Here is an 8,882-nt window from a genome sequence, read left to right as displayed (position 1 = left end):
GGACCTAATGATGACGGACTAGGTAGCTCTGCACATGGTTTTGTTGAAGCTGCCAGTGTTATGGGTTCACAACCACACTTGCGGTTCAAACAGGCTGAGACCCAGTTCCACCTATGACAGATCACCGCTGATGCCACACATTACTACTACGACCAGAACATGGCAGCAAGGGTCGTCGACTTCCTGCGGCAGCCTCCGGAGCAAGGCAAATATGATGCCCACAAGGAGCAATTAACCCGCACCTTCCGGCTCTCAGATTGTTGCATATGGACGGATTGGGGGACAGGGTCCCATCCACCCTCATGAGTGAGATGTTTCCCCTTGCTGAGGGTCACAGGCCTTGCCTGCTCTTAGAGCAGATTTTCCTGGAGCAGCTTCCCAAGGATATCTGACTCTTGCTCACCGACGAGGACTTCAGCGACCCCAGGAAAGTCGCAGCCCGGGCGCACTTGCTCTGGAGAGCGAAGAAAGAAAACATTGCCTCAGTGGAGCAGATTGCTAGGCCCCGCACACAGACGGCAATAAGGCCACAACAATCGGAGAGGCAAGTGGACCCCCATACCCACCAGTACTGTTACTATCACCAACGATGGGGTGTGGGGCCCCATCAATGCCGCCCACCCTGCATGTTTCAAGGAAACACCATGGCCAACCGTCGTTAATGGCTGCAGTGTTTGGCCAATGTGACCGCCTCCTCCATGTGTTGGACTCTCTGTCTGGAAGGTGCTTCCTTATTGACCCCTGTGCTGAAATAACGGCCTATGTAACCTGGAGTGGCAAACCAGGCCCGGCACTGAGAGCACCAACATAAGAACATTCAGCACCTGCACCGTCCCCCTCCGCTTCAGCAGCAACCGGTTCACATGGACATTCACGATTGGGGCTGTGACCAGGAGCGGACTTCCTGTGAACCCACTGCCTGCTGGTGGACCTTAAATGGTATTGTTTAGTGCATGCCAGGACTTTTCCCTGAGGGAAACCAAGTTACCTTGACTTTGTTACTCTGTCCGACAATGCATTCATGTGGATCCTACTGGAGTTCCTTTCAATCATGGTGCCACTGTTTTTCTCAGTTGAACCAAAGCATGGAGTAAGGCACCACATTCTCACCAAGTGAGCCCCACTCCATGCCAGGGTTTCCCCTTCCCCCTGAGAAGCTCACTCTCACCAAGGATTTTAAAAAATGGAAGAGCTGGGGATAGTGCAGCATTCCAATAGCCCCTGAGCCTCCACCCCTACAAATGGTACCAAAGGCAGCAGGAGGGTGGAGGCCATGTTGTGACTATCACCGTCTCAATGAGGCCAACACACCCAACATGTGCCCCGTGACCCACATCCACTAACTTACAGGCACAGGTGTTTTCAAAAGTCAACCTCATCAGGGGCTATCACCAGATCACAGTCCATTCCAATGACATCCCTAAAACAGTCCTCATTACCCCTTTTAGACTTTTAGTTCCTGAGAATGCCCTTTGGACTTAAGAATGCAGCCCAGACCTTTCAGAGGCTAATGGAGTGGGTGGGTCGGGATCTCCCATCTGCATCTATTTGGACAATATTCTCATTGCCAGCCACAATCACACAGAGCACACGGCCCACCGAAGGCAACTGTGTGCACGTTGCAGGAATTCAGGCTGACTATAAACCCTGTTAAATGCCAGTTCAGGTTGGAAAAGATCAAATTCCTGGGACATTGAATCAACAGGTACAGAGTGAAACTTCTGCCCGAAAAGGTAGAGGCTGTTTGGCGTTTTGCCAAACTCCGCACAGTTAAGGGGTTGCAAGAATTTGCTGATATGATTAATTTTTATCACCGATTCATACCAACAGTGGCTCGCATCAGGCGCCCCCTTTTCACGCTCATAGCGGAGAAAGGTAAGGATATTACCTGGGAGAATGAGGCCTCAGAGGCATTCCAGAAGGCCAAGAATGCACTGGCCTAGTCCACCCTTGTGGTACACCCCAGGCCAGAGGCACCAACCGCTCTCACAGTAGATGTCTCCAGCACAGTGGTAGGGGCTGTACTGGAGCAATTCTTTAGCAGACATCTCCGGCCACCCAAACTTAAATAGTGCCTTTGATCGGGAGCTATTGGCGCTGTACCTGGCAGACAGGCACTGCAAGTATTTTTTGGAACGCAAGCAATTCAAGGTCTTCGTGGACCATAAACCATTCACTAATGCACTGTCCCACCCCGTGATCCAGTCCATTCAGGCCTAGTCCCAGTGAATAGTCTATTCAGCCCTAGCCAAGGCACAGCAGGAAGACCTTGAGATCCCAGCGTACAGAACAGCAGTTCCTGGGCTCAAGCTGGAGGATGTCACCATCTGTGACATCTCCACTGGCAAACCCCGCCCCATCATGCCAGCAGTGTGGAAGTGGCAGATGTTTTACACAGGGCACAACCTGGCGAACCCAGCCATCAGGACTGTCAAAATGGTGGCCAGTAGGTTCACCTGGCACTGCCTCCAGAAACAGGACAGTCAGTGGGACAGAACCTACACACTCTGCCAGACATGCAAAGTGCAGACGTATGACAAGGCAAAACCAGCACCCCCCCCCCCCCCAGACTTTCAAGCCAACGTGACGTTGATTCAGCCACATCCATATTGACATTGTACCGCTGCTACTGGTCTCCTGCAGGGAAAGATATCTCCTCACCATGATTGACCGCTCCACGAGGTGGAATAAAGTGGTCCCACTGGCCAATAGAACCACTGAGACTTGCACCTGGGCATTAACACCTGGTTGCCAAGATTCAGAGTCCTGGAGCATATCACCTCCGATAGAGGAATGCAGTTCACTTCAGAACTCTGGGCAGTGCTGGCCAATTTGCTGGGAACCAAGCTCCACCACCCTCTGGCCAATGGGTTAGTGGCATGGTTCCACAGGCACTTAAAGGTTCAGTTCAAAGGGCCTAACTGGGCAGACAAGCTACCCTGGGTCTTCCTGGGAATTCGCACTGTGCTGAAAGAGGATATCAATGCCTCAGCAGCTGAGATGGTGTACAATGCACAGTTGGTGATACCAGGGGAGTCCTTGGCCACCACCAAGGACCCAGAGGACCCCACGGCCTCATTGACAAAGCTGAAGGAATGACTGGGTACTCAAGCCACTCCACAGCCTCTGTCGCATGGCCAGGCCAAGTCCTATGTCCCCAAACATTTAGAAGCCTGTGAGTAAATTTTTTGTTCAGAGGACGGCACACCAAACACCTCTGTATTGGCCATACGAGGGGGCCATACAAAGTCGTCAAACACAACGGGTGGACGTGTGCTGGATATCAATGGTAAGGAAGAGGCTTCTACCATTGAAAGCCTCAAGCCACATATCTGAACATTAGCCAACTCCCCTCAGCCCCCATGATGCAAAGGTAGGTCAGTGCTCCAATCTCCGGTTTGGGGGGGGGGGGGGTCATGTAATGGCCCGATAACCAAGATGTGACCCAGTATACAAAATGGCCGACGAACACGGTGACCATTCAGACCCGAGGGGGCCCAACGACCTTTGTCCTAGGTGACAACCCGCATGATGGGAAACAACGAGCCACAGCGGGAACACCGACCAATACGAAGCCGGTGCTGCTGTGACTTCACTCCTGTCGTCAACAGTGGGGAGAGAACATAAGCAGAGCTGCCAGTGCAATAAATCAGTCTGCGGCTTGGACTTCTTGGGTGTGTGTCACTCCTTCTACGCTTTGCAGTAGCGCCACGCTACACTATCTTTCTTAGTCATTTTGTGGCATTGATGCCTAATGTTGAACAGTGATGTTTGCTCACCAAATATCTCTGCCAGCACGTGAAGTGTTTCCCTGAAGCTGAGCTCGCGGGGAGGTTCTGGCAGAATGAAGTTCGTGTAGCGCTCGTACTCTCAAGTGCCTAACTTCCAGAGCAACAGTCTAATTTTTCACGCATCATTGAACTTGGGAAAGTGCACTCCAAATAAGTCTTCATACTTTTTGAACGAAGTTTCAAATGTGTTTGACTCCGGATCAAATGAGAACTTGTGACAAAGCTCATTAAAGCATCTGCCAAATTTGAATTAACTTCAGGCTCATCTTCTACAACGGCTGGAGTCCCAACGGACATTTTCCCTGCCAGCTGGTCAATTTACCTCCCTTCTATTTCATCAGTTTTTCTCCTGCTGCTTGAGGACGGCCTGCAGCTGTTCCCTTGTACTGACATTGTCACCTCGTCGCCAAAATGCTGTAAATGTCCCGAATGTCCGTGCTATATTGTTGCATAAATGTATAAAGTGTAGGCACCATGCACAGTGAGCGGTGTAGGTGTGGAGTGAGCATGTATCACTGCCAAATTGGAGACCGATCTGACTTGTGCTCAACTTTACAGCTAATGTCTCAATTTTTGATTTTTTTTTAGACATTCAGCACGGTAAACCGGCCTTTTCGGCCCACAAACCCGTGTCGCCGAATTGACCAACAAGCTCCGGTAGGCTTCGAACGGACACCCCGGGGATAAACCCACGCAAACACGGGGGAAGCGCGCCAAACTCCTTACAGACAGCGCGGGATTCGAACTCCGGTCCCTGTTCTCGAGGGACTATATGCGCTGTCCTCGAGGGACTATATGCAGAAAGCATGTCATTCCATTGGAAATCTCTTCCAATGTCAAATACGTTCAGGTACATCTGGGCGGTGCATGTTCCATTCGAATGAAATTGTCCAATAAACTTGTAAAATGTGTGTATTTCCCAGGATCGGAAAACATTGAAAAGTTGGAAACACGGCATCTGTTGAGACCGAAACGGCTATGCAAAGGTCTGGGGAAATAATATTTCAAATATGGTACTATTATTGCTCAGTGCGACATGATGTATTTTGAGAGGTGCTCCAAAATATTGGTGAGATACGCCCCACCTAACAGGACAGGGAGCCTGGCCGCCCTGCCAATTCCTCGGACATCACGCGTCGGGAAACCCGCCTTCCTGGCGACCTCGTCGCAATGGACCTCCCACGAGTTGGGGCGAAGAGGGTGGGAACGAAGGCAAAGATGAGGTGGCGGAACGGGAGCTGAAGCAAGAGGCGGGGAAGAAGACTTGGATGCTGATGTCAAATTCACCAGGAGATGAGAACCAGCGGTGAATTTTCTGGATGTCCTCTACCCCTTACGGTCAGCCGGGATTCCGTTCACACCATTCCCCCCACCCCCACCTCTTGATTCTCCCACTCTCTTTCTTCGTAAGATGTCCAGGAATGGCGCGGTGGGATTGTCAGACCTAGGACTAGCTCATGAGAGAATGCTCCCTGAACGGTGGATATTAGGACCCGGCGGACCCGCACACAGTCAAGTTCCGAGGTAGGTCCGGAAGATTCCATCTCCCTGGCCTTGAACTCAGCCCTGCGTGACGGGACTTCCACTTATCCACCTTCAGAACAACACCTCGAAACAAGCTCATCCACAACCTTAGCCTTCCTTCCATGCGTTTCCCTCTCGCAGGTCGCAAACAGTAGATATTGGTAACAGAATCCCCCTCCATGATCTTCCTTAAATACAAAGCACCACAAGGATATGTATTCAGTCCACCATCATACTCCCTGCACACACATGACTGCTTGGCCAAACATTGCTCCAACCCGATTGATACATTGGCGGCTCTTACCACAGTTGTTGCTCGGATTTTGAATAGGGACAAAGACAGGTACTTTCTGGTGCGACAATAACTCTCCGTCGACGACAGAAAAACCACAACTAGTTGCAGACTTCCCGAGGAGAGGCTCATCTCACTCCCAGGTCCATACCAACGATGGTGAGGCAAAAGGGTGTAAACGTGATCACGCAGTACACAAACGTGCTGGAGAAACTCAGCCGGACATGCAGGTGTGATAAACTCAGTTCAGTCTGTCAAATTCAGTGTTGAAGTATAGGCCTGTGAAATTTGATGCCCAGAATTAATGATGAACTGATGGGAAGACTGGAGTTGTGGCTGCTACAGACTCATGAATTCTCCTTGCGCTGCCTTTGAAGAAATGTCCATCTTCACGAGCTGTGGTCATAACACTCCTGGTCCTTTTGTAGGCAAGACTCAAAGAGGGCGTCCTCCACGAAGCTTCCAAGACCCCGGCCCCGTCTCTCCAAGTAACTTCACTGCTAGTTACATTTAAAATGAAGTGGCCTCTCCAAGTGACCTCCACTGTCAGACACAATCAAAATGAAGTACTTTGTTTCCCACAAAGACCCTCCTGGCACAGGTCCATCCACCGAATAGGCCCAGTCCTTCACAAAGCATGCTTTGCTCTGAATTCCACAATAATGACCGGCCACAAGAGTTGCTTCAAGAAGCTGTTTTCTCTTCAGCGTCAGAATGGGACTCCTTTGCAAAAATCACAATGTCTTTGCAAATATATCGAATTCTGGAACATCCCCGCAGGATGAAACCTTTCCAAATAAGACATTCTCTTGGTTATGTTCGGCCACAGACGAGTGCAATAATAACTATTTCAACAGTGAGCAAATAAACAAGAGTTCCGCGATTCCAGTTTCGATTTCTCCTCTCGATTCGAGCGTGGATGGATCATAAGCCCTATTCCGACTTGCGTCCCACTAAATTGGCCGTTCAGTATCCTGGGATAGGACTGGGGGCTTGGTCTTTCACACCAGACCACTCCTAACCGGGACACTGAACGGGTCTATCTCCGGGGTTTGGTCTGTTGGTATGTGATGTCATCCCATTTTGTACAATAGTGGGCACCAGACAGATCGCTTTGGACGTCCTGAAGATGTCTGAATCCATCACCACACAGTCAGGTCTTATCAGCCTCCTTATCTGCAACTTGGTGCAGAGTGACTGGTTCTGAAAGGGAGGGAACTCCTGATCTCAGGTGGCAGAATTTTAATGATATCTTGTGTATAACCTGTGATCTGTTTGAGGAGAAGAGTGTGGCTGAGCTGAGAGTACTCTGTATAAAGTGCTTGGTTATAATGAAGTATCCTGAATGGGTGAATAATAGCAGAAGGATGTGGAAGAAGATGAGATCTCAGGGACCCGTATTCTGGAATCAAGTATTTGAAAAATGCTGTAATGTGAGAATCTACTAATGTCTTGTACCACATTCGTGTTCATTCCTGGGACATTGGGGCCACACCTGAGGCGTAAGACCTCTGGAACCATGGATCAGAACTGCACTAGCCTTGTGGTGGTGTGCTACTCTAAGAGAGTATCGTTCCATCATTGTGCTTTTTGGTGTTGGTATCTCCACTGTATTCACGGTGGTGAGGCAGGTGACTGCAGCAGTGAAAAGGTACCTCATGCCATGTTTCATAGGGCTGCCGACTGGAGACTATCTTCTGGAGACTATGGAGGTGTTTGAAAGAAGAGGTGGTTATCCAATGTGTGCTGGTGCCATCGATGTCAAACATATTCCCATTATTGCCTCACAGGATGATCCATCATCCTACTACAATCGAAAAGGATGGCACTCCATCGTTCTGATATAGTTGTTGACCACAACTGCTGGTAAGGTTGACCCCATTATTAGCATTTATTCTCATTTTAAAATATAAGCATGAAGTGGTTCAAGCTGTCACCCTCTGTGTTTCTTGTTTGATGGATGTCTATGTGGGTTGGCCAGGTTGCACCCATGACGCTCACATTCTTGTCAACGGTCCAATTTATAGAATTGCTGAAGATGCAGTTGGTCTGTGACCAGTAGTGTCCTTCCCGGTCAGTACTGGGACACTGAGGGCAGAGGCACAAGGAGGGAACTACTTCCGTAGTGAACGCAAGTCATGTGACAAATAAGAAGAAAATAGTTGTGTTGCAGATAATGAAGTAGGGTTTTATACTTAAGTTTGAAAGCATTAAAGTGCGGGCGGAACCATGTAAATTGATTTTCATCGTGATACGTGCGTCGTGGCGCATTTTGGGTGCACAGACACATGCAAGTAAATGGTAGAGATGTGAGGCGGAGATTGGATGGAGCAGATGTGTAACAAAGTAGTGGATATCCAGAAATGGAGATTAAGAGGGTTCTCTTGCGGCGCGAGTGTCGGAGAGAAGAGAACCGTCGCTGAAGATTAGCACCGAATGTTAAGGGGAGATCTGGGAGAGCTTCTTTTGGCTGCCCAAGGAGATGATGGAGACAGGAACTCTCAGTTTACTCAAGGAATATCTGGAAAAGTGTTGGCTCCGAACCATAAGCGGGCAAGAGCGATTAAGAAAATCTAAACCAAGATGGAGGGAGTTTTCATTTGCTGTAAGACTCGATGACTTTCTGAGTTATCATGACCCACAGTGAAATAAATAGACTTACCATATTTATACCTACTGGCAAGCTCACCGGTTCATCGCTGCTCACATTTATCATTCTCCACCGCCTTGCATCAATGGGTGTAGCTAAAATGTAGCAACACATCCAGATGTATCATTCACCTGATTGCACTCGTCAAAAAGCATCCGAATAAAATCAAAATGTTCTGTCACCCACAAAGAGTTTTACATTTAGATTTAGACAACAGCGCGGTGACAGGCCATTTCGGCCCACGAGTTCGTGCCACCCCCCCACCTCGGTGGGGAAAACCCACGCAGACCGCGCGGGATTCGAACGATACGAGTAGATTTATTGTAATTTATAATAACAACACGGACTCCCACCTCTGACATGACATGCAGCATACGAAAGTATGTTAAATAATTAATTGCTGATACATGTAGTCACCCAGGAAATAGGAATAGTTCACAAAGCCGAGAGAAGGTCCAAAGGGAGAGGCCAGAGATAGGAACCAGCTAGAAATGATCCCCGTTGCTTTACCCCCCCCCCCACACTCACTCTCCTCTTTCACCTGCCTATTTGGGTAGGGAGGGGCACAAGGAGGGACCTGTACACTGAGGGCATCATCAGGCCTGAGTCGTCACTGAAAGCGCAG

The 8,882-nt window shown here is 49.3% G+C and overlaps 1 long non-coding RNA gene across 1 annotated transcript; it reads left to right on the top strand.

Moving 5' to 3' along the window:
- Positions 1 to 3,469: 3,469 nt before the first annotated feature.
- On the top strand, positions 3,470 to 4,706 carry LOC138755064 (uncharacterized). The gene is made up of 2 exons (XR_011352013.1): positions 3,470 to 3,674; positions 4,380 to 4,706. It is a non-coding gene; the product is annotated as an uncharacterized lncRNA (long non-coding RNA).
- The last annotated feature ends 4,176 nt before the right edge of the window (positions 4,707 to 8,882 follow it).

Source organism: Narcine bancroftii, chromosome 2, assembly GCF_036971445.1.
Source record: "Narcine bancroftii isolate sNarBan1 chromosome 2, sNarBan1.hap1, whole genome shotgun sequence".
Lineage (NCBI taxonomy): Eukaryota > Metazoa > Chordata > Chondrichthyes > Torpediniformes > Narcinidae > Narcine > Narcine bancroftii.
Note: the sequence above shows the minus strand (reverse complement) of the source record. Positions and strands in the feature narration are given on the sequence as shown.